This window comes from Colossoma macropomum, unplaced genomic scaffold (assembly GCF_904425465.1).
Source record: "Colossoma macropomum unplaced genomic scaffold, Colossoma_macropomum, whole genome shotgun sequence".
NCBI classification, from domain to species: Eukaryota; Metazoa; Chordata; class Actinopteri; order Characiformes; family Serrasalmidae; genus Colossoma; species Colossoma macropomum.
In genome coordinates this window covers 29,746,873-29,774,372 of record NW_023494801.1, presented here as the reverse complement: position 1 = coordinate 29,774,372, position 27,500 = coordinate 29,746,873, and positions in this window count along the sequence as shown.

The window sequence follows — 27,500 nt, the reverse complement described above, 5'->3', positions numbered from 1 at the left end:
GGCAGCAATAATCACAACACTCTCACTTTGCTACAAGTTTCCACAATACACAGCAAGCACACGGGAGGTTTATGAGTCTGCATATTTGCCACAGTTAAAGGAAATTCCACAGAAACCAAAGCAAGTCTTTGTGACGCAGTTCAGTCCTGCTGACTAAAAGTGAACTGAACCAAAACTTTTCACAGAAATTTACGCAATATAAATGCTGGTTACAGATAAATTGTTCATATACAACAGGAATCTAATTATGGGATTATGTCTTAAATGTGAGTAAATATATTATATATTCCAAATTCTCCATCCCATGGTGGGACAGTATGTGAAATGCAAATAAAAACAGAAAGCATTGCTGAGGTATTTAATGTTTTACCTTATCAAATTCACTGTGTTTCGTAAATATACATTCAGTCTAAAATTGCCTGCAACACCTTCCAAAAAAGTTGGGATAGGAGCAATTTAAGATGAGGAATTTTGTGAAACGTTTAAAAAGCATCAACATTTTCAATTCAATTCAAATTTATTGTCATTTAATATTTACAGTGGGTAGAATTTAATGAAACACATTCAGACTACTTCCCTCATAGACCTAAGACAAGGACAGTAGATACAATGTGTACATAATACACTGAGTAATGGACAGTGAGAGCACATGTACTAAAGACACAGAGACACAGAAGTGTACTGGTACACTGGAGCAATCAGACTTGCATTTAAATGCTTAAGCCTCACATATTTACAGCTACTTTTAGAAAGACTCCCATCGAGATTTGGGCGTACATTGATTATACAGTACATCTATTTGATCTATGGCCACAGTAGGAGTTGTACTGTTACATCATAGAAGTACTGGAGCATATGTTTCTAATCATGACACAGAAATGCATGCGTGTCTGTGTGAGTAATCAATGATGCAGTAAGTTTTCAGAAAATCCACTGCTCACTAAATTAGCCGCAGGTTCATGAACACAGTCCAGTAAACATGCATACTGTTCTCTTTAGCCTGGGCTGTTTTTGTAAAAGCCTCTGTTGTTTATCTATCGACAACAGGCTAAGATTCCAAGCAGATAAATAGGACAAATAAACCTGAAAGACACATGTGTCAAAGCACGACATTGACAGACATCTACAACAAACCCCACTTAGACAATTAAACAACACAGAATCAATCCAGTAATCAAACCACAGGAAATTCCCACTCACTGAAATAACATCAACTGCAATAATCCTCCGAAAAATTCACTCCTTAAAATTCAAATACAGAAAAATCACAGTAACCAGTACAAAGTAAACTACATCAAATTCCTTTCACTCCCAAAAGCTATGATAGCAAACTATCACTGATTGCTAAAAAATCAGCAATAGCAACCTCTCACTAAATTGACGTGCAGCAAATTCTCACTCACTTCTAACGTTTAGCTGCAGCAAACTGCCACTCACTCCTAAAAATTCCACTACAACAAACTCACACTCAGTTCTGAAAATACGAGAAAGTCCTACTCACCTATAAAAATTCAACTACAACTCCCACTCACTCCCAAAAGCAAGAATTCAACTACAACAAATTCATACTCAGTCCTAAAGTTTCAACTACAACAAACTTCTAATTTTTTTCTAAATTTCTATCTACAGCAAAATACTATTCACTGCTAAGACAAATTACCACTCCTATTCACTCCTGAAGGTTCAACTACGGCAAACGTCCACTCATTTTTTGAGAACTCAGCTACAACTAACAAAAATTAACTCACTTCTAAATATTGAATTACAGCAAACTCACTCACTCTCAAATGTTCAACTACAATGAATGCATTTTTTCACCTTAAAGTAGTTCCAGACTACAAATGGCTTTGTAACTTTCTAAAAACATGCCATATTGCGACACGTTGTGGAATATGTTTATGTGTGTGTGTTCGTTCCATTGTAAGTACGCTGGCACAATATGGCTGCTGCTTTACATCAGTTTTTCATTTGTTTTATTTTGTATTGTTTGTGTGTATGCTTTGATGTTTCCCTGCTGGCTGAGGAGTTTGCCATCATTCCACCGAGATAGCAGCCAAGAGTGATTTTCCACCTTTCGGTCAGAGCCTTCTTGGACTGACCATTTGGTAACGGTACATCACAGCTATGATGCAGCCTGGACCAGCCGCTTGAGCGATGCTGTATTGTGGCTATGAGGCTGCCTGGATTGGGGACCTGATTGACGCTACATCGCAGATACATGGCTGCTTCACTGGCTGCTTGGATGTCACTGCACTGCAGCTGCGGGACTGCCTGGACTGGTAGCGTTTGGCTGTGTGAGCAGCAATGCCATGGCTAGGAGGCCTCTCGGGCAGGCTGCCTAAGTGACGACACATCGCGGCTACGTGGCTGCCTGGGCCGGCCACCTGGGTGACGCTGAACTTCAGCTATGAGGCTGTCTGGACTGGTGGTGTTCGGCTGCAGGAAAATGCTACCCCTTCGTGGCTAAGGACATTTTTGGCTTCCTAGGCTGGCTGCCTGTGTAATGCACCATAGTTGTGGAGTGAGACTTTCCCTCCGGCTAAGGGGTTTTCAGGTTAGCTAAGTGACTCAATGTTGTGGTCATTGTAATCCCCCCTCGCTAGCTGTCGGAAATGTATTTTCTGATCTTTTTGTAAAGCATCCTTGGGTTTGAGAAAGGCGCTATATAAATCGAACTATATAAATTGAATTTTAAGACTTTATAAGACTTTTTAAAAGGCTGCAGAAACCGTCCTCCAAATGTCTTTGCTGAGTTCATTTATAATTAATATCACTGTTTTTGCCAGTTGTCCTCTACATCTTGGTTTATGAAATCAAGATTGTTGCGTGGATTTGACTCTGTGTCGATATCTATCACTTGGAATCGGAATCAGAGTTGACTCCAAAATTCCTGGAATTGAACAGCTCCAATCAACAGTAACTAAGGGAGGCAGGACCTTTGGTCAATGGTCAATTGGAACTTCCTCCTTAAAAGCAGTAGACACTCATGTTCAGACAGAAAATTGAAGGGAAAACACAAAAGCAGCATGATGAAGTAAGGTGACAATTCCTGAAACACTTGGTTCACATAGGACAGATCATTATCTTCTGGAAGCTCAGAAGAAGCCTCTTAAATTGAGATTTTTGTATCTGTGCCTCATACATCAGTTGCCTGCACACTCCCAAACAATTGCGTGTGTGCACTGCTTTTGAAAGTTGTGATGATAATTGATCATCTATTGTTCTTACTTTGACTCTCCCATTCACTTCTATTGTACCTACACAACACATACCAGAAAGAAAGAGCACGTGTGGGAGAGAGAGAGAGAGAGAGAGAGAGAGAGAGAGAGAGAGAGGTAGTGGTAGTAGTTTACAGGAAATGAGGGAGGCTGGGAGGTTAATGACTGTAGTATTCTACAGTGTGTGTGTGTGTGTGTGTGTGTGTGTGTGTGTGTGTGTGAGTCTTGTTATCTCTTTTGGTGCAGCTGCTTCTTGACTCATTCATCATGGAAGACTGGGATAGGAAGTACACACATCCATCACACACACACACACCCACATACTCATAAAGTTAGATACAAACCCAAACAGTGCCATAAGCACAACGACCTTCAGCACAAAAACAGGCCAGTTTTAACCAAATCATCTTATTATGACTCAGCCTGCATAACCAGCCTGCTTCAGAAAAGCTTTGGAGTGAATCAGAAATCCTAATGCATTGTCCTTCCATAGTATGCACTACAGTACTTGGCAAAAGCCAGAGGCCATCTATCATGCTTTTAATTTCCATTGTAAACAGCCATTAACATCTAAACATTTTTCATTTTTTGAGCATCAGGAACAAAAAAAGAAACATTTATTAAACAGGAAATTACACAAAAGCCTGAACAACAAAATATAACATTTTTCTGTAACACTTTATTTGGAGTGGTTCTTTGTAGATGATTAATAAACTGTTAACAGAGTATCAGTAACACATCAACAACATACCAGAGAGGTTGCAGTAGTTAAGCATCTGAATACATTGAGGTAAATATCTTGTAGATGTTCTGCTGATACATTACTTACATTAAGTAGATGTATTGTTAATATGTTACTTCCATTACACAAAACCAAACCTTAACCTCAACCCAAAACCTAACCCTAACCATCATATGTTTTTTTGCATTTTACTTAGTTGAGTGTTTGTTTCATCTAAAAAGGACCACTCAAAATAAAGCATCACCCATTTTTCAGAAGCTTTTTTTTTGTGTGACTCACTTTTAAGTTTTTTTTTTTTTTTTTTTCTGAAGCTATTTTTCCACACCTCCAATATTCAATCTCACGAGTTGGTTGCATTTTCTGTTTCTCATACCAAACACATGAAGTGATGTTGAGGTCTGGGCTCTGGAGTGGTCGGTCCTGGGAAGAACACCTTGGTGACAGTTTTGGTGGTCTACCAGGTCTTGCATGGTTGTTAGGAATCCTATTTTCTTTATATCTAAACTCCAGTTTTGGAAACCCCTGTTTTTCACTTATTTTCTTTAACTTTCCCCTTCCATATGTAAGTGGATTGAAAATCAAATGCATTTTTTAGGATTACGACAAATCATGATCAGTATGACCAGGAATATGAACTATCAAAGTAATAAAGGTTCCATTTTGATTTCAAGTTGACTTGTTAAATGACCCGTCTGTATGGAAAACCCAGTGGTAAACCATGACTATTTCAGCTAGGCCTTCAGTTTAAGCCACAAATGTCAAAACCTGATTAAGAAGACCTAGAGTATTTTTGTTCTACAAACCCATTTCCAAAACAGTTGGGACACTGTGGAAAATGTAAATAAAAACAAAATGCAATGATGTGCAGATCATTTAAACCCTATATTGAATTGAAAATAGTACAAAAACAACATATCAAATGTTGAAACTGGGAAATTTTATTGTTTTTTTTTTTTGAAAAATATATGCCCATTTTGAATTTGACGCCAACAACACATTCCAAAAAAGTTGGGAAGGGGCAAAAAAAGGCTGATAAAGTTGTGTAATTCTGAAAAAAAACACCTGGTGGTTGATTGGCAACAGGTCAGTAACATGATTGGGTATAAAAAAGCATCCCAGAGAGGCTGAGTCTCTCAGAAGTAAAGATGGGGAGGGGTTCACCACTCTGTGAAAGACTGCACTAGCAAATAGTGCAACAATTCAATGTTTCTCAACATAAAATAGCAAAGAACTTTTGCTTTTCATCATCTACGGTACATAATAACATTAAAATATCCAAAGAATCCAGATAAATCTCTGCATGCAAGGGACAAGGCCAAAAAGCAGTATTTGCTGGCCATGATCTTTGGGCCCTCAGGTAGCAAAGCATTAAAAACAGACACAAATCTGTAGTGGAAAATCACTGCATGGGCTAAGAAACACTTCTGAAAACTGCTGTCTGCGAAAAAGTTAATGGCTGCATCCACAAAGGCAAGTTAAAACTCTAAAATGCAAAGAAGAAACTGTACAGAAACAGAATCCAGAAATACTGCAACCTTCTTTGGGCCTGAGCTCATTTAAAATGGATTGAGGCAGAGTGGAAAAGTGTCCTGTGGTCTGATGAATCAACATTTGAAATTCTTTTTGGAAATCACGGACACTGTGTCCTCTGGGCTAAAGACCACTCAGCTTGTTATCAGGGCACAGTTCAAAAGCCAGTATTCATGATGGTATAGGAGGGCATTAGTGCACATGGCATGGGTGACGTGCACATCTGTAAAGGCACCTTTAATGCTGAATGATATACATGTGTTTTGGCAACCTATGCTGCCATACAGATGACGTCTTTTTCAGGGAAGGCCTTGCTTATTTCAGCAAGACAATATCAAACAAAATTCTGCACGTATTACCACAGAATTGTTCCATAGCAAAAAAGTCCGGGTGCTAAACTGGCCTGCCTACAGTTCAGACCTGTCACCCACTGAAAACATTTGCCGCATTATGAAATTAAAAATATGACAAAGGAGACCTCAAATTGTTGAGCAGCTGAAATCCTCTATCAAACAAACACTGGGAAAACATTTCATTTTCAGAACTGCAGCAGTCGGTCTCCTCAGTTCCCAAACGCTTACAGAGTGTTGTTAAAAGAAGAGGTGATGAAACACAGCGGTAAACATGCCCCCGTCCTAACTTTTTTGGAACGTGTTGTTGGCATCAAATTAAAAATGGGCATTTATTTTTCAAAAAACAATAAAATTTCTCAGTTTCAACATTTGATATATTGTCATTGTAGTTTTTTTCCTTTTAAAAATTTGGTTTACATGATTTGCATATCATTGCATTCTATTTTTATTTACATTCTGAACAGTGACCAAACTTTTTTGGAAATGGGGTTGTAATAAGAATTGGTTCCATCCATTGTAAATCAGAATATGATTGGTTAATTCCATTGTCAATTCATAACTATGATGGTGTCATAAACTATGATAAGGCATACAGCATAAGGCATCCTGTCCAACTCCTGAAGGCCTAACCAGTTGGAGAGCTCATTTGGCTGTATATATCTAGATATAATGTGGGAAAAATTAAATCCTGAGTGAATAATTTTTTGTTGGGTATTTCAATATGAACTCTTTTATTTCCAACCCAAACTTAACAATGCAGTGAGTATTACTATTATTACTCGTATTACTAATATTTGCAGAGTTTAATCCCGAATAAAGTTGATCATTTTATTAAATAAAAATAAACAGACTTGGGTTTTTTAGTTCCCAGAAAGCATTAGACCTTTTCTGAAGGCCTGAAATGCCCTGAGGGCTCCCCACTGCTTTTTGAGGGCTTTAAAAAGTGATTTTTTTTTAATATGCTAAATATCTTGAAAGAAACATGTGTCCCTACTGGATATGAACTTTCAGACGATGAGTTTTCATCTTTAAAGCTGAACCCTGTTAGAGAGGATTAGTGTAGAGTTTTCTGGGTCTCTCCAGGTAAAACAGCATGGCTTAGCTTTGGCTTCACTAAGCATGCTTTGCAAACAGTGTGCAGCAGTTCTGTTCAGTTCAATTCAATGTGTGCTTTTACTGGCATGACTGCTTTTCTTTACAGCATTGACAAAACAATTGCCTCCCCCCTTCCTTTAGTTCCAGTTTAGGAGCACCTTTTCTTTCCAATTTATCCGTCTTTTGCCAATGCAACTGACATAAAGACAAGTACATTCTTAAAAGTAAATGTGCCAAAAAGGGCTATCTGGAGTGATGCCATAAAAGAACCCCTTTTGGTTCCTTTTCAATGGATGGTGCTTTGAAAGGATGTGCGAGCGTGAAGAACTTTTAAGTTTAAAGAATTGCCACATAGTGTGGAAAGTTTTTTCCTGTCCAATCTCAAAACCAAGAGTGTGGGAGCAAGAAAAATAAACAAATATAAAAAGAACAATAGAAAGGATTTTTGGTCTTCAGCAAAAAGAAAGCTGAGACATTTTTTTCCCCCTACACTCTTAAGAAAGATGTTTTTCAAAGCTTGTTTAGTAAAGACAAATTAGAATCATGAACATTGAAAGAACCATTTGCATGCTTAAAGGGGTTCTTTGCATGGTGAAATAGTGCTTCAGATAGATGAAGCATGTGTTTTATATAGTTCTATACTGAACTTTTTTGAAAACAATTCTATATACCACCATAAAGGGTTCTTCTATTGTTACAAGCTTGATACCATAACAGTACCAGAAATGTATAAAGAGAGGATATTGTGCAATTGTACATAAACTACCTGACCATTAAACCTATAAAACTTGTCGGACATTCCATTCTATAATTACGGAGTTGATGCCCCTTTTGCGACTATAACAGGCTCCACTCTTCTTGGAAGGCTTTCCACAAGACTTTGGAACGTATCTGTGGGAATTTGTGGCCATTCATTGAAAACAGCATTTACAAGGTCAAGCCATGTTCTTGGAAGAGAAAGCCTTGTGTTGCAACTGACTTGTACATACAGACGAGCAGTTGAAGGATGATGATATATACAACCCCATTTCCAAAAAAGTCGGGATGCTGTGCAAAATGTAAATAAAAACAAAATGCAATGATGTGCAAATCAATTAAGCCCTATATTGAATTGAAAAGAGTACGATGACAATTAATCAAATGTTGAAACTGAGGAATTTTATTGGTTTTTAAAAAATATTTGACCATTTTGAATTTGACGCCAACAATACGTTCCAAAAAAGTTGGGATAGGGGCATGTTTACCACTGTGTTTCATTCTTTTAACAACACTCTGTAAGCCTTTGGGAACTGAGGAGTCCAGTTGCTGTAGTTCTGGAAGTGAAATGTTTTCAGTGGGTGACAGGTCTGGACTGCAGGCAGGCCAGTTTAGCACCCGGACTCTTTTAATACAGAGCCATGCTGCTGCAGTACATGCAGAATGTGGTTTGACACTGTCTTGCTGAAATAAGCAAGGCCATCTCTGAAAAAGATGTCGTCTAGATGGCGGCATATGTTGCCAAAACATGTATATATCATTCAGCATTAAAGGTGCCTTCAGAGATGTGCACATCACCCATGCCATGTGCACTAATGCACTCCTATACCATCACAAAAACTGGCTTTTGAACTGTGCCCTGATAACAAGCCGAGTGGTCTTTAGCGCAGATGTCGCAGTGTCCATAATTTCCAAAAACAATTTCAAATTTTGATTTGTTGGACCACAGGACACTTTTCCACTTTGCCTCAGTCCATTTTAAATGAGCTCGGGCCCAGAGAAGGCAGGGGGGTTTCTGGATCCTGTTTATATATGGTTTCTTCTTTGCATTTTAGAGTTTTAACTTGCATTTGTGGATGCAGCGACAAACTGTTTTCAAAGACAGCAGTTTTCAGAATCCTGTCTGTTTTTAATGCAGTGCTGCCTGAATCTGCAGAGATTTCTTCAGATTCTCTGAATCTTTTAATCACATTATGTGCCATAGATGATGAAATCCCCACGCTAAGAGAGGTTATTCTTGAATTGTTGCACTATTTGATCGTACAATCTTTCACAGAGTGGTGAGAGTTCTGAAAGACTCAGCCTCTCTGGGATGCTTTTTTTATACCCAATCATGTTCCTGACTTGTTGCCAATCAACCACCAGCTGTTTTTTTTAGCATCACGCAAATTTCTTCTTAGGAACAGTTGATGAATGAAGCCCATTGTTCTTCAGGAATCCTGTCTGGGATGAAAGCCATGGTAGTTAGTTTGTTTACAGTGTATGCATGTGTGTGTGTGTGTTAAGTGTCTAAGTTTTACCAAAGATAAATAAATTGGAGATCCACAGCGTACATTAAAATCATTCTTTTTTCATCAGAAATCTTCACCTGGTGAAGAAGACAAAGATGTGAAGAGCTTTTGATTTGTAAGGTTTACTCCCTTTTAAATTTTTTAATCACGTTTTATTCATGTTTTCAATTTCTATTCTCCGACATCTTTTTAAATTCTAATTTGAATTATCTTTGTATTTTCTTATTTGTAGAGAACTTTGAATGACCACAGTGTATGAAAGGTGCTATATAAATAAACCTGACTTGACATGATGTAACTATGTAAAGTCTATTCCTTCTAAAATTGTCAGAAATTATTACATCAATATTAGCTGCAGCTTATAAATGAAACAGGCATATGATGATTCTTAGTGTCCCGGGTCCAAACGTGCTCTCATAACAAGAACATCAGGGGACGACCAAAGAAGCATTAGCCAAAATGTAGATGAGACCATAAACTTCTGATGCTGTTAGGCTAGCTAGCTTGTTTTGCTTGTGTTATGGCCTGGACTATATTGGACTAGAGGGGTTTAGGGGGAGCTTTTAGAGGGGGCATGCCAATATTTCTGCAAATTTTGCTGTCCCTAGAAGTTTATTCTCATTACACACTTATCCCCACAAGACTATGATTCTATAAAATAAAAATAGCATCTACAAATCTCCTTCTCCCTCTTTCACTTTCTTTCTCTCTGTCTCGGTTTTAGAAAACCCCTTGCACAGTGATTGCTTCAGAAACAGCCGACTCAGCACATAAAGGGTTTGATAAGGAACTGTTGAGCTGAATCAGGCAGGTTTGAGCACCAAGAAACTCTAACCTGTGCAGTGAAGTGGCACTGCAAGGCCACAAAACACTGTTCCACACATACCGTTAGCTGACCAGTCAAGAATGTGGACACACTTGAATGAATGTATGTTTTTCTTAAATGGAAAGACATTTTGATCTAAATGCTTATAGTTAAGTGAAGTTGGTATCTATCCATATATTTCCAAATTATTAAAATTGTTTTGTCTCCTTTTCCTCAAGAAATGGCTTTAATTTGGAGCATCTATGAAATTTACAGTTGGAAAATGTTCAACCACAACCATCATATCATTCTATCGTCTATTGAAGAAAAAGAAGAAGAAAGAAAACTCCCTTCTATGAGTAGATATATGCAAGTCTCAACTCGTAGCCTATGTCTCCCCCTGGTGGTGATACTGAGACTCTCACATTCATGCTTTACACTCTTTCTGCTGCCCTCTTGTGGACATGATTTCTAGTATGTTTAAATATTTATCATTTATGGATTGTAGAATAATGATTATATTAAAATATGGATTATAAATCAATATTCTTTATGGGCTCAGGTATCTCTCTCATTGGCATGATAAGAGAAATGAATGATGTTACAAAAGCTGTACAATGTATGTTGAAAAGGGTTGTCATTAATATACAAACAGTCCTCTTTCTGTTCCTTCTTGTTTCAATTGTCACTTATTCTGTACTTTGCTAGGATCCATTGAAGTTAAGATACACTGTGATATGGGTGGAAAGACACAGGCAAAAATCTTTAGTTCTTAAACTTGTTATTCACATAAACTGTCTGTAAAGATGAGAAATAATTAATCATGGATGACTGCAGCGTGAGATTATACGCAAAATATAATCTATTCTAACAGTGCATCCTTTTTACTCGCATATAAAATAAATGCAATTTGAAATTACTGAATTACTGTCCCTCTTCTCTGTCTTCTGCTGACAGACGCCAACTAAGTTCAAGACAAATAGATCTTTTATTTACTTTAGGGATGCCCTAACTATACGGATAATCCTACCAAATCAAAACACATACCTGACTTTTAACTGATGTAGACTTTAGACTAAAATCTTTTTGCTTTGAGTGACCCTGTATCTAAATTATGTTTAATTTACTGAATGAAATAATTGAGCATTTTATTTTTTTAACTACCAAAACAATCAGAACACTACAGACCCTTTACAGGTCACATTTTCTTTGAATGGTCCCCTATAGATGATCTACAGATACTTATATTGTTAGCAAACTTTCTGGTGGTAGTTGATTATCAGCAACATTAAGGTTAAAGACGGGTTAGGTTTAGGAATAGATATAGCTTTTGCCTTGAGGTTAGGGTTAGGTTTAGGGTTAGAGACATGTTTAATAATGTCTTTCACACGCAACTTTAAGTTCAGTTGCGTTTAATAGATATTTAGTTGAAAGAAAATAGACTGAGCATCTACAAAGTATCTACAGTGGACCATCCAAATAAAGTGTTACCACTTTACCAAATGTTTCGATTAAGATTGATTCGGTAGCGGCAATGTTAGCTCAATTTAAGCATATATCATGACTGGCAAACACAGCTTTGAACAGTTGTACACACTTCAAATCGTAATATTTTTCATGAAAGCACAAAAACGTGTGCTTCAGTAATGTTTTGGAAGTGGAAATTTTTACGATCACACACTGATGTTCATCTAACTGCTCGCCATGTGGCCATGAGGGACAGGGATGCAGTCTCACTTTGTGCTCTAAAATGCAGGGGTGTGGCTAAAACAAGGAGTCACCTATGGACTAAAAGTGTTTCAGTAGTGACACAAAAACATGGCACAGCGTGTTTTTTATTTTAAAAATTTAACTCATGATAAACTGAAATATTTCAACTTCACTTAAAAGAAATCAAACAGATATTAAAAAAATATTGAAAACAACAAGAAGAACAACAACAACAAACAGTTTATTGTCACAAGTTGAAATTTAGGGGATAGGGTTTGGGACAACCACCTCCCAAACGATGATTTTGTATATTCTGTTCATTATTTCAATTAATGCATTTGGATTTAAATGGAACATAATCCTTGTAAATATCTGAAAATATCTGTCTCTGGGGCAGTACCGCTCTTGTCACTGGGGTGGTACCCTCATAGGTACATTTCAGTACCTTTAGTCAGGGAACATAATTGTACCATAATCCACTGAAATTGTATTTTCTCAGTTGAATTGACTCCACACAGCCCGTCTTGTCTCCAGGCTTTTTATTGTATTGTTCCAGTTTAAAACATCAGGTTTTAAGTTACAAATACATACTTTTCACCTGGGAAAACTTTTTTAAGGTACACAACTGGACCACTGTTGTACCTTTGAGGGAACATTTACACTGTTTATACCTTGATGAGTGAAAAATGTACCTGCACAGTACATTTATTTCTAACAGTGTAAAATACATGTCCTGTCATTTTTGGAGGTCCCTCTGTTGAAGTATGCCTTTTTTTGTCTCCAGTAAAGCTGAAAAATATCTCCCTGTCCATAGAAACACACATCTCCAAAATACTGACTTTACAGGAAAAGCCAATAATGTTCAGTGTAAGTTAGTTTAACGAGAAATTACTGGAAGTCATTTTGGAGAGTTTCTATTGGTCTAATAATGAAAATTTTAGCCTATGTGTTCAAATGATGCAGAAAAATACAAACTGATAAAAAATATAGATATATGTGGACAGTGACTATACTTTGATGGAAAGTGTATAATTTACAAAACTGATAGGAAACTGGACTTTTGTCTACATAAATGATAGTTGATCAAGCAAGTGATTTCTTATTATGGCTGTTATACACTTGTTTGTTTTTGATATGAAGAAAGCTGCGGTGCTTTGCCTTGGCCATCTCTGTGGAGAGGTGTGAAGTGTGTTGGGGTTCTTAGGGTCCTCATTCCTTTCCTTTCACCCCTCATTGCTCACTAGTAGCACAACACAGAGTCACAACATTTCACAGAAACAATGGTGTCAGAGTTGTTAGTAAAAAAAATATCTGACTGCATAAATTAAAAATATCTGAGTTGATTTCCACTGGTTGTGTGATATGATTGCACAGTGCATGTTGGTTATTGTAGTGAGAGAACACTGACGGATGAAAACACAAAAAAGATTGAAAAAAATCATGAAAATCAGCCAACTGACGACGATGTGGGATTTACCACAAAATACTACATAACATGACAAGTAACATATTAAAAGTTATTTGTTTAGAGGAATGTCTCTTTACCTACACTAATCTAAAGACAAGAAACAAATACAATCCACTAAACTCTCATTGCCTTGCAAGTAAAGAAAACTGACCTTACTCATCAATGGGTTGCCTGAGCTGAGAGATGGCTTAATGACAACAGAGCCTAATCCTTACTGGCTAGAAACTCCATATCACATGTGAAATTCAGATTTATGTTCTTTGGAGAAATGTCATATCTGATACATGAATTATGGGAAGTCATGCCTTTCTTCTCAGCCCCTCCCACAACTTCTACCAGTTACTCTCGCCGACTGCCTTATGTTGTTGCATTGGCCAGGAATTGGACCTGCGCATGGCAGGTGAAAATTCTACCGCTGAACCACCAGTACCAAGGCAAAGCACAGTACTTCTCAAACAAGCCTGTTGACTTGACTCGTGAATCAGTGAATCTTTAAATCAGATATTGATTCATTAAAATAAACTGTCTGATGGAATCAGTTCAGTCATCTAACTTGAATGCTGTCATTAATGACTGGTGTTGCTGTGTGCTCTCTAAGCATTCCACTTTGAAAAGATAATATTTTGCTCCTGCAGGAGAGTGAGGTAACGGGCCGCATTTGCACTGATCCGAGACCTGCACTATATGACTTTGACCATGTACATCAGCACAGACATCCATCACGCACTCTCAGACACACCACTCTTGAGTGATTCATCAAGCCAAAGCTTTGCTGTTATTTCAGCTGATTAGTAAATGAAGAGCTAATTCATCTGCCAAACTCCAGTCAGACAAACACATACAGTCCCGCAGAGCTATGCTGTCAAAAAGACGGACTCTCTATTGAGTGCAGGCCATTCTACTGAGACCGTTAGAGCTACATGTGTGTGTCTGGGTGTGTGAGCTGAGCTGGGGTCGAATTATTCTGCTGGGATGAGCGCAGACGCTAGTCAAGAGTCTGACGGTGTGTTTGTTTGGCTGCTATGTTAACGGGGCCCTGGGAACGTGTGTGTGAGAGGTCCTCAGATACGCTACATTAACGTTTAGGATGTCTCAATTCGGCAGCAAAACACTGGTGAAAGAGAGAGTGAGAGAGAGAGAGAGAGAGAGAGAGAGAGAGAGAGAGAGAGAGAGAGAGAGAGAAAGAGAGAAGTTTGTGTATTGTTTGAGGAAAATCGATATCACTTGCCTTTGGTCTATAGTAACTTAATAAAAGATTTTGGTTCATAAATTTTATATAAGAATTAAGAATGTACAAGTACGAAATGTAACATTTTAAATGAAGTCCTTCAGTTCCTCTAGCCCATTCAATACACACCTGGGGGGTCTCAAAGCTTTCAGATGGGACTACTAAAGGACTAGTTGAGAAGCTGCTCTTCACTGTCATAAGAAAACCTTGTGTCTCAAAAGTGGTAATGTAAACTCTTTCATAAGTAGAGGAGCACAGGGAATAACCTAACGTGGGGCACAAATTAACACTTTTTACGTTGTCAGAGAAGGTCAAGCAGTGTGTGCTTCCGGCCACATTAGCACATTTCCGAGCCACATTCTCCCACCAAAATTTAGAGAGTTTCGTCAGTGTTTTAAAGAGATCTGTGGCAAAGAGTGTTTTCAGGGCATGTAAGTCATTTTTTTCAAGACATTTTTTTTCGGTTACTGAGCTGTTTATGTAAATCCAATGTAATTCCAACCTTATATTACTTTAATCCCCATCTTGAAGCATGTGACAAGCTCACAGCAAGTGCTCGCTGGGATTAAATACAGCCTCCATACTGCGGGGTTAGTTTCTACAAGACATTACAACTAAGCCACCTTTAGTAAACAAAGACAAATAAACTATGTTTTGTCTTTTTGTTCCGCATGTTTACACAGATTTTAAGATTAAGAAGAGAAAGCATCTGAAAACATGGATTCTACTTTAATAGTATCTTTCAGATGTTAGTATTTTGGTGTTAAAATGTATATTAATGAAACTGACAAACAATTGGTAAAGCTGTAGTTATTCAGAAACAATGTTCCATATTTTACTGATGTGATGTTTTCTATTTGCTGTACTTCACTGGACAAAAAATACATTTGTCATTGTTTGATACACAGTCTCATGTCAGTTTTCATATATAATTTGATGTCTGTATGTGCATCATTTGAGCTGTCTGTCTGTCTTATAGGTAGATAATATATCATGCAGTATGATTGGAAAATATATTTGTTTCTTACAATATAGAATTATAGTGAATTAACTATGTTTGCACTAATTTATCAGACTTTTCTAACAATTGTTACAACTGACCCTCTGTCTGTTACAGTTAATCCACCCATGGGGTAAATTGTAACATGGCACCTCCGGTCATTTTCGGTGGAATTGTACATGAACCGTAGGTGCTAGAAACAACGTTCAGCTGTTAGTTTGTAGCAGAGATGTGTATGTCACTTGTATAAAAACAAGATTATTCCAGCTTAAATATTTTTAAAGTTATTCAACAAAAAACAATTTGTGTTCAGTTGTGCCCCACTCTCCCCTGTGTTCCCACTAGTAGGATCTGCTCTGATTTGTCCCTATGTAGTAAGGTCCCATTGGTGGGATTTGAAAGCTGGGTTAGAATGTCAAGTTTCGAACACTGACACAATACCCAGCTTTAGTTTGACTCATCCATTAAATCCGTCTGCTGATTTGTCTTCCCATAAAATACAGCTTTTCCCAAAAAATATAGCCAAAACATGATGGCAAGAGAGCAAAGGTTTGTGATGATATAAATTTAAACCTTCCTTTAGTCTTCACCAAGCATTTTTGCTCCGAGTATATTTTAGAAGCACAAACTAAGTACATGCCTATGACAAGTTTATCAGCCATGCTGGACACTTCTGTCTTAAAACAAGCAAGCCTGATTTTGGTATTTGGTGCTCTGTGGTATGCCTCACATACACAGCATGTAGCAGGCAAAGTTGAACTCAGTTAACCTATGCAAACAGTATGTTGTGTTAGCTCAATGAGTATGTGGTCTGCTGGCTGAGTGACTATCATTAACATAATGACTTACCCATCTCACCACATAGTCTCAGTGTAACATTTCCATCATCATATTCAATGATTCTCGTGTAAACAAACATCACTGCGACCACAGGCTTCTCTTTTTAAGAAGTTATTTTAAAACAACATTAAAGCAATTGAAGGAAAGCAAGGAAAATAATTCAAGGTTGGAACACTTTGCTGTTTGAAGAGTTCTAGTGCATAACATGGCTTTAACATTGCATTAGGAAGCTGGGCTTGAATTTCTTGCTGCTGTAGCACAATATATTTGGAAAAATATGCTCAACAAATGTTAATAATATTCTTAGCATTAGCAACACTTATCAGTGATAGTATCATAAACATTGACAGCTGTACAAGTGATATATTCTTATCATTAGCTGCTGTGTAAGCAGTAACAGTATAGCATTAGCAGTGACAGGACTGTGTTAGCGGTAGGAATACTGGATAACACTCTACTGATCCAGTTCTTGAAATTGGAATTTTTTGCCATCCTTTTGTTATACAAGTCTGCAGGTGTGCAACTATAGAGGGCCTTTGTTTTTGTGTTTTGAGCTTAATAATGCATCACACATTTTTTTAATGGAAGATAGTTCTGGACTGCAGACAGGCCAGCATAGCACCAGCATTCACTGTTGGAACACATGCAGAATGTCTAAAACGCAGCATATACAACAATCAGGATGGTCTGTTTTTTTGATCTAAAGAATACAATGTCCATTATTTCCATAAACAGTTCACAATGCTCCTAGCCTTAGTGTCCTTGTCCTAACTTTTTTGGAATGTGTTAAAAGCATCAGTTTTCACAAAGAGTGTTTATGTACAAAAACAATGAAATTGATAATGTTAAACATTAAATACTTTTTACTGTGATTCAATTACAGATTAAAATAGATTCAGAGATCACTGCTTTCTGTTTTTTTTATACAGTGAATATTGTTATCATTAGTTGCAGTGTTAGCTCTAAGTGTAGTGTTAGCATTTGCAGCAATGTTAGTGATAACAGTACTGTTAGCATTAGCAGCAGTGTTATCAGTAACAGTATTGTTAGCATTTACAGCAAGGTTAATGGTAGCAGCAGGCTGAAGGTCGCTTAAGTTCAGAGCTCAAACACAGAGGTGCTTGAGAGGCTGGAGAGCTTTGCTTTCGCCATCTGTTATCACTCTACAAAACTGCTCTCCTAGGTCTCCGGGGCGTGTGTGTGAGTGTGTGTTTTGTGTGTGTGGTATTCAGTGGGTGGTAGCTCTCTCCTCAGCACTGTTCATGGTTCAAGTGTGATGACTCTAACCAGCAGGCCATCTCCTAAAGCTCTCCTTTCTCTCCTCTCTCAGTCCCTGCCCATCCTCTTCTCCAAACCTTGTATCTAAATACAGTTGCTTTCCAGCATAAGGCTGTCAGATGGGGGAGACTGTTTCACCTATGGAGAGTTATAAGAGAGGAACACTAATTTTGTAAGTTATCAGCAATAAGACAGCTTCAGCAGGTAATTCATATGAGGATTTAGAGATACAGCAGCAGTCAAAAGTTTAGACACACCAACACTCTTAAAAATAAAGGTTTCTAAAAGGGTTCTTTGAATCATCTATAGATGAGCCACTTTTGGAAGTGTGACGTGTGAGTGTGAGGAACCTATCAAAAGTTTAAAGAAACTCCACACAATGTTCTGTACAAGTTAACCCTATATACATATAGGGTATATATATATATATATATATATATATATATATATATATATATATATATATATATATATATATACACACACACATACAATAACCCCAAATCCAAAAATCCAAAGTTGGAACACTATGTAAAATGTAAATACAGAATGTAATTAATCACAAAGCTCATAGTCCTGTATTTTATTAACAATAGAACATAGAACACATATCAGATGATGAAAGTGAGACATTTTACTATTTTCTGATTCTAGCTGCTCAACAGTCCTGGTCTTCTTTGCTGGATTTTTCATTTCATGTTGCGCCAAATGTTTTCTATTGGTGACCGGTCTGGACTGCAGGCAGGCCAGTTCAGCACCCGGACTCTTCTTCTGTGAAGCCATGCAGTTGTGACGAATGCAGTCTGTGGTTTAGCATTGTCTTGCAGAAATCTGCAAGGTCTTCCCTGAAAGAGACGTTGTCTGGACAGGAGCAAATGTTGTTCTAAAACCTCTATATACTATTCAGCATTGATAGTGCCTTTCCAGATGTGATGATGATATTATGTACTGTAGATGGTGGGTTATCCAAAGTCTTCACAATTTTACGTTGAGGAATATTTTTCTGAAATTGTTCCACAATTTTTAGGCACAATTATTTGCAGATTGGTAAACCTCCGCCCGTCTTTGCTTCTGAGAAACTCGGCCTCTCTAAAATGCTCTTTTTATACCCAGTCATATTAGTTAGTTGCAAATTGCTCCTCCAGCTGTTTTTCTTTTTTAGTACCACTTACTTGTCCCGCCTTTTGTTGCCACGACCCAACTTTTTTAAGATGCATTGCTGCCATCAAGTTCTAAATGAGTTAATGCTTTTCATGAAATGGTAAAATGCCTCACTTTAAAATCTCATATGTGTTCTATGTTCTATTGTGAATAAAGTATGGGCCTATGGGATTTGCACATCATTTTATTCTGTTTTTTATTTACATGTATTTACATTTTACACAGCTTCCCAACAATTTTTGGAATTGGGGTTGTACATATATACAGTAATGTGCAAAGTACAAGTCATTCATTGTTCTGGAGAAATTCTGAGGAAGTTTGACAAGATAATCCAGTTGCATATGAAGAGGGAAGTCAAAGGAAATACAAACAAATTTCCAAAAACTGTCAGGTATAAAAATGATTCAAGGATACAGAAACAATGGGACTTCTACTTGTACTGAATGGCTGTTTTGACTGGGAGTTAAATAGAGGATGGTCTCTGACTTTTGCATATTACCTTATATGTTTTACATTTGTCATGTTATACATAAGCATCACTATTTATATTTTAAAAACAGATTTAAAGATTTTTAAGCATAAGCCTTTAGATAGCCTGTAGATTGCAATAATTAGAATCTCAGACAGTCTTACATAATCTTTGCAACTGAGATTTCCATCACAAAACACTTTTACGATGCACTGGAAACACAATGGCAGCTCTGAATACGTGTCTACACCTCCTCTCTTTCAGTTCTGCGGAACTGCTCAGTGGTGTGGGCTTGTCCTATGATGAAATTCCTGGTAAATATCAGTATTAATGGTGAATTGTGAAATATGAGCCTCCACAGTACCAATGAAAAGTTTAGACACACCTGTTTGAATGTAAGTTGTTTCATAAACATAAAACAACTTTTTGAGGTTTTGACATAAAGGCTTACAGTGAACTTCACGCTAAATATATTTGAATATTCAATATATATATATATATATATATATATATATATATATATATATATATATATATATACACATTTATATACATATACATGGATCAACAAGGTAGGAGTGTCTGATCCATGTGTGTGTGGAGCTGATAAATGGACAGTGTGAATATAAGGTGGCCAACTGGTGTGTGTGTGTATCGCTATTGACAGAAGAAAATCTCATATCTCCAAAATGGTAACTTCACAGGAGAAGGAAAAAACCTACTTAAGATGATGGAACCAGACTTTTTTGCAAGTCGTTTTGGGCTGTTTTTTTGGTCCATTCACAATGTAAAGGGTAACAGGTATTTTCAAATTATGTCAAAAACTGAAAAGCGTTCACACACACTGATCAGGCATAACATTATGTCCACCTCCTTGGGTAATGTTAAAAATGGACAATGAGCGTAGAAACAAGGAGGTGGTCATAATGTTATGCCTGATTGGTGTATATATATATATATATAATTTACAAGGTCTAGTAACCCTTTGCATCATGCTAAAATTTCATGATAAGTGGACAGATAGAAATGGTCCAAGATTACTTGGAGAAAAGTATTTTTACATGAACTTCTTTTAAGAATATTTTCTTTTTCCTTCTCCTGTGAAGTTACCTTTTCAGGAATATAAGGTTTTTGCATAACAGCAACAAATAAAAAAAAAAACAAAAAAACAACAAATTGGTGTGTCCAAACTTTTGACTGGTGTTATATATCACAAAACCCTGGGTGAAAGTGTGTGCTTATTGTGCAAAAAAAGGTCACTTTGTGTGGCAGTGTGTCTGACATGCGGGCACAGGGCGCACACATACCATTCTAGCGTCACACAAAAAAGAATCATTTATCTCTCTCCAACAGAAGACACATACATTTAACAGCAGCTATACCATAACATCTTCACTTAGACATTACATTCTCACGATGATAGCCACAAAAACACTAAAGTTACATCTCTGTGACCTGTTAAATGTTCCATATTGTCGAGAGAGTTCAGAGAATTTGTTGATAACCCAGAGGATTATGCATACACCTGCAGGTATATATGTGTGCCCACATATGTCATGAATGAAATAGATAAAGTTTGAGGTTAAGTTATAGGAAGTATTGTTGCATTTTGATGTCATATGTGCATAACAGCAGTGAGGCGTTGAGAGACAGCATGACCTTGCATAAAGTTTGACAGTTTGAGACACTGAAGAGATAAGCAAAGAAAGACACATTTACAAATATTCCACAGTTCAGACCCGGTGTTTTTTTTATGACTGTACAAATAAAACCTTCACCATAACACTAAGGGTTTCACATATATCGATTAAGCCTTTACACTTGGATGCCATTTGGGCCATTGGCATTTTTTTTTTTAGTCTAGGTTTAGGCTTATTCCGGATCTGGGAAACTGGCCTTTAATGTTGTTTTCTGAAACATCCTGATCAAAGATTTGCACATGAAACAAATATGTCATTATTGTCATTATTTTCCTTCCAAAACGGTAAATTTATAGGAAAGAGAAAAAATATTCTTCAATAAAAAAAAAGTTAGCTCATACTGCGTTAATTGTTAGTTTTCACATTCAATAGTAAGTTGACAGAATAAAAATCTTTTTTACAATTATTATTTTTTTTTATTATAATTTGAAATATAAATAACTCAGAATTCAGGGTTTTTAAAAGCTATGACAGTAACAATATGCTGCAATAGTGCTGCAGTATCAGTCACATAAAATGGCATAGCAGATAACCTCATGATGTTTTATTAAACATATTGAAGCATCCCATTCCTGGCTTATGCTGCTGTAAAGGCTCTGGAGAGGCAACTAATCATGTTTTGGGTGAGGGGAGATCACTGTGAGTTTGGGTGAGGGGAGATCACTGTGAGGTAGAAGCCTATGGCTATTGGTGACCTCACCCCCAGGTTGGCTATATGTTACATGCCTTTTCAGCTGCTATTTAATAAACGAGTACTTTTCACAGCAGAATCATGGCCTCTCCTATGTCTTAATCTATTCCCATGCCACAGTGGTATCATTGCCAAAAATGACCAGTGAACCTAAAGTTGTCTTCTGACATTTTATATTGCAACACTGATAATGGTAAAACAGTGGTAAGTCTAAAAAAAGTTTTCTTTGGGTACTATGTTGCCTTGCAATGAACCCCTCCACTATGAATGTGTTTTCAAAAAATATATTTTAGGTCAAAATCTGTTCTCAAAACTATTGTAAAACAGTTTCAGAAATGCAGAAATGTTGAAAAGAAAATGTGGAATTCCCCTTTAAAAAGTGCATGTGTTCATAGCCGTGCTGTAAAGGGGTCTTCTTGGCTGATTTATTTCGAGTAGACTGTAGTCTCTCAGCATGGGCTGTAAAGTGTACGTCTCTGTTACAGTAAAGGCTCCCACTGTTTCTCCTCTTTACGTATCCGTACGAAAACACACACTCCGTCTCGTGGAGGGGTCAGAGCCTGTGTGGTCCGCACACACACCTCCGCGAATGACAAACACATCCATCCATCCTCCACTCTTCCACACTCCGATGCATTTCAAATCCCCTCCTCTAACTCTCTCCCTCTCTCTCACACACCAATGTTCCGCACAAACGCTCTTTCCCCACTTCTCTTTTTCTCTCTCACCCACATCCTTCGCTCATACGCACCGTGCGCCCTCATTCTCATCTGTCTTTCTCTCTTATTTTCTTCTTTCTGTGCTCTCCCTCTCTTTCTCTTTGTGGAGATTAATGATGGAGGGCACTGCTGAACCGGTGCAGAATAGTGCTGCTAGTCATGGGAGATGAAAGAAAAAGGAAAAAGAGCTTTTTTCTTAAAACAAAGAAAAATGCACTTAAGTGTACTTTTCCAAAGTGTATTTAATATGAAAGTTTAAATTTAACTTTAATTCAATAATTTAATTCAATTTAATTGTACTTTAGTACTTCAATTCACACTAAATATATTACTTTGGAACAAAGTATCACAAGTGTATTTAATTTAAGAAAAAAATTAAAGCATAAAAATATAGCATTTTAAAACTGATGAGTCAAAATGACATATGTATGCATATATAAATTTTGCTTAAAAAACCTTGATGATTAAAAAAAAAAGTTCTTGTATCTCCATTTTTGTCGTTTTGACACAATTTGAAAAAGACAGCTGCCCTTTATGTTGTGTTAAAATTTCATGATGAATGGACCAACAGAAATGGTCCAAAATTACTTGGGGAAAAAAATGTTCTCCATTTACTTCAATTAGAAGTTGAGAATGTTTTTCTCTTCTTCTGTAAAGTAATTTTTTTTGTTCTGACAGCAGTGTACACATATAAATAATTTATAATATATGTAATTATTTTATTTAATTTATTTTTGCTCCTGTCTGTTCCCCTGCCCAATCACCTGTACAGATCTGTATTCCTGTTCCTGGGCTCTCCTATTGGCCAGCACCCTTGGTGAGTTCTGTTTCACACCTCGGAGCTACACATTAGAGAGGGTGGGCTCTGGAATGTCCTGTCTTGCCTTGCCCTTGCCCTTGTCTTTGTCTGTTTCCCCTTTTTTTTGCCTTCCCTCATGTCTCTGGCCATGCTCTTTTGTTTGGTTTGGTTTCCTGGTCCACATTAGGCCCGCCCTTTTCTCACACCCCTCACCTGTGTCTCACCCTTGTCACATCCCTCACCTGTGTCTTCTGTGCAGCTCTGCCCAGTGATTACTGCCAAGGGTTTCTTGTTGGTGTGTGCCAGTATATATACCCCTTGATTTTGTTTTGCGTTTTGTTTAGCATTTTTTTTAAGCATGACATTTTCTTAAGTAATGTATTACACATAGTTTTATGGGAAAATTACTTAGAAATGTTATTGACTAAAAATACTATCAACATTTGTATTCTTTCAAATGCTATAAAGGCAATTTTTGCTCTGCAACTACTTTTAGTCTCAAGTTTGCGAATGTCAACAGCCTAAACACCCCATTCCCAATTGGACAAAGGAATTGTCAGTATTAAAGCACATTTGATACAATGTTCGAAGCTTCTTTGCTTGACAGTTTTCCTTTATTTTGCAGAACTGTATGTACAACTTCAAGCTTCAAGATGGCTACTGCTGTGTTTAGTAATATGATGTAGTTTTGTCCAGGTTCAAAGATAATAGTATGTCATACAGCATCAGAAACCTCAAAAGCAAGTCTGTTTGAGATTACTTAAAGGGCCAGAATGATGGAAAAGCAAATTGTCTTCACTTTCCAACAATGAAAGTTTGGCATAGTATGTAAACATATTTAAAGTTTCCAAGTATACTATTCACTTTCCAGACCATTCAGTCTATATATGGAAATCAAACTGCAAAAACAGACCTGTTTAACTTTCCTTTTTATGATGTGATGAAAATGAATTACATATATTAGTCTACTCAGCCAACATCACTTTAGCCCTGCTAATTCACAGTGAAGTTATAAAGAGTGTATCATCCTGCACTGCTTTTTAAATTAGGCAAAATATAAGGCAGCCAATCAGAATAGAGCTCATATATATACATCGGTCTAAAAGTGCAGGAATAAAAACTGCTTGTTTAATTAAGGGATAAATAAAGGTTGGAAAATATTAGTGTAAAAATAAATTGTCTGTTTTTGGTACATAAATTCACACAAATATTAGAAGTGGAAATACAAGACAAATGTAAAGGATATGGCCTCTTTAATAAATGGACAGTTTGGGGTAAGCATGTTAGGATTGCTAACAATTAGCCCTGTAGCTCCAGTACAAAACTAGAGGAAAACATAAAAGAAAAAATGTGTAAACTGGATTCTTTGCCAGTTTCATTGCTTTAAAGTACCTTTAAAGAAAGACAGAGAGAAATGAATGACTTTGACCAATATGAGTTATGAGGGCTCCTGCTTTGTCTGAGCTGCTCACCTGCCTGTGTGTGTGTGTGTGTGTGTGGGTGTGATGGAGCGTTCCTCCGGAGTGCTTGTTGAGTGTGTGCTCTGCTCTGGAACATTCCAGCTCTCCCTGAAGTTAGTTTTCATTGATCGCTTCATAAATGTCTGTGAGGTGGGTCTGCGGGCTGTTTCAGCTCCATGGGTTCATCACACACATACCTTACACGCAGCTACAGCAGGGTGTGTGTGTGTGTGTGTGTTTGGGATGGTGGGAGACTACTCTAGCAAGACCCTACACACAAAAGTCTCTCTGGTCACCAGCCCTCCATGCAAGCACACACATACACACACACACACACACACACACACACACACACGTATTTACATACACATTTTCAAACACTCACACACACATACAGTTACTGATACTTTCCACCTCAAGTTACAGCAGAAATGCTGCTTCACAGAGAAAGAGAGAGAGAAAGAGAGAGAGAGAGAGAAGAATAGAGCAAGAGAGATATATGTATATATGTATATATATATATATATATATATATATATATATATATATATATATGTATATATATATAGATAGATAGATAGATAGAGAGAGAGAGAGAGAGAGAGAGAGAGAGAGAGAGAGAGAGAGACACCTAAAAACTGAACACTACATCCATATGTGCTTGCTGAGCCTCCCATTCCAAACGCAACACATTTACTAAATAGTTGGAGTGAAATTGTTTCTTAAATTACATCTGGATCACTGCATTCATGGGATTAAGTGCCAGACAATTTTTTAGATCAGGCTCAGAAAAGGCCTTGGATATTAATATGGAATTTGTCCCTTTTTTGTTCCCTCAAGACACCAAAGACTGTGTGCTCTACAGCTCTTGTTAATATAGGTCTTGTGCTGTCATTGTTGACAGGGGCCATTTGGAACTTAGTAGTGAGAGTTGTAACCAAGTACATTTTTAACACTTCAGGTCTTGTTCTGTGAACTTCTCTTTCCTCCTACACATCTCCACTTTACATTAACTGCATTTGCAGTTGACCAGGGCAGCTCTAGCAGGGCAGAAATTTGATGAACTGACTTGTTGGAAAGGTGGCATTGAGCTCTTCAGTACATCCCATTCTGTAAATGCTTGTCTATAGAAACTGAATTACTGTTTGAGTGATTTAATGCACCTGTTAGTATTGAATATGACCAAAATAGCCAAATCCACTAATTAGGAGGAGAGTTTGCAGAACTTTAGCCATGAAAGAGAGACAGAGACCAAAATAAAGAGAGTAAGAAAGAGGAGAGGGGATAGATAATGAGAGAGAGAGAAAAAGAGGAGGAATATACAAGCAAATTAGAGATGAAAGAGAAAGGACTACAGATAAACATATAAAGAGAAGGAATGAGAGATAAACAGAGAGTGAAAGATGAGATAGAAAAAGAAATAGAAAAAGAGAGTGAGAAAGAGAGAGAAATCATTATAGAGAGGAGAAAGAAATATAGAGAACGAAAGAAACAGTGAGGGATAAAGACAGATATATAGAAAAAAGAGAAAATAGGGAAACAGTGAGGGATAAAAAGAAAGAAATAGAGAGATAAAGAGAGAAACAAAAAGAGGAGAAAGAAATATAGAGAGGGATAAAAAGAGAAATAGATAAAAAGTGGAAAAAATAGAGAAATAAATAGAGAGAAATGAAGAGGAGAAAGAAAGAAATAGATAAACGAAGGAGGAAAAATAAAAACTTTAAGGGGGTAAAGAAAGAAAAATAAAGACAGAAGTAGATAAATGAGAGGAGAGTGAGAGAAATATAGAGAGGCATAAAAAGAGAAATAGATGAGGAGAAGGAGAGAGAAATGATAGAGAGAGGGAAAAAGAGAAAGCAACTGATTGAGAGAGGGAAATACAGATGTAGATAAAGAGAAAGAAAAAGATAAATATATAAAGAGTGGAAAAAAGAGAGAAATACTTACAGAGAAGGAGCAAAAGAAACAGATCTGGAGAGGGATAAAGAGACAGAAACGGAAAAATAGAGATGTTTCTCGTTTGTGGAGAGTGTGTGTGGTAACAACCTCGATACTGGAGAATGACAGTAAACGGAGCAGAACTGGAATCCACAGTGTGTGTGTGTGTGTGTGTGTGTGTGTGCGTGTGTGTGTGTGTGTGTGTGTGTGTGTAGCACTGCAGCTGAACACACAGCTCACTGCAGCTCATCTCCAAAACAATGACATTCCCCACTGTGGCTGTTTAGTCTCTGTGCGGCCAGACCGCAATTACCCCCTGCCCAACACTCTTGACCCCACAGACACACACACACACACTCTCAAACACATCTGGAACTAACACACACACAAACACACACATCTGTGTCTCGACACTAACGGGAGACCCGGCTCCTGTAAGTCAGACCCTTGTCAGGAGATGAGCATGTCAGTGTGTGTGTGTGTGTGTGTGTGTGTGTGTGTGTGTGTGAGGGCTACAGATTCCACAGATGGAGAGATGGAGCTTCAGGAAAAGTCAACACCCAGGATGCAAGTGGACTCTGTAAAGGCTACAGGTTACTGCACACTAGACACTTCAGGCAGAAAACACAGAATCCAACTATTACTGTTACTGTACTATATTAAACCCAGAACACTATCCATATTAGATGACAATTGGCTTGACATTTAAACAAAAAAACTCTTTACAGAATGCTAAGCATCTATTTTCACCTCAGCTAACGTTACTAACTCAGTCACATCATAACTGACTTGACCTCATACATTTTTGCTTGCAAACTAGCTAATACCAAACATAAGAACTTTGTTGATAATGAAGTTATACTCCATTATATCTATGCGAGTAGACTTATAGCCTCCTATGTGCTATAGCTGTGCTTTGTACTGTCTGCTGCTTCTCGTCCACTGTCAGGTAACTTTTTGATGCTTCCTTCTTTGGACTAAACAGATTAGAAACTCTGAACAAAATGTAAGAGGCTCTACACTGCCCTC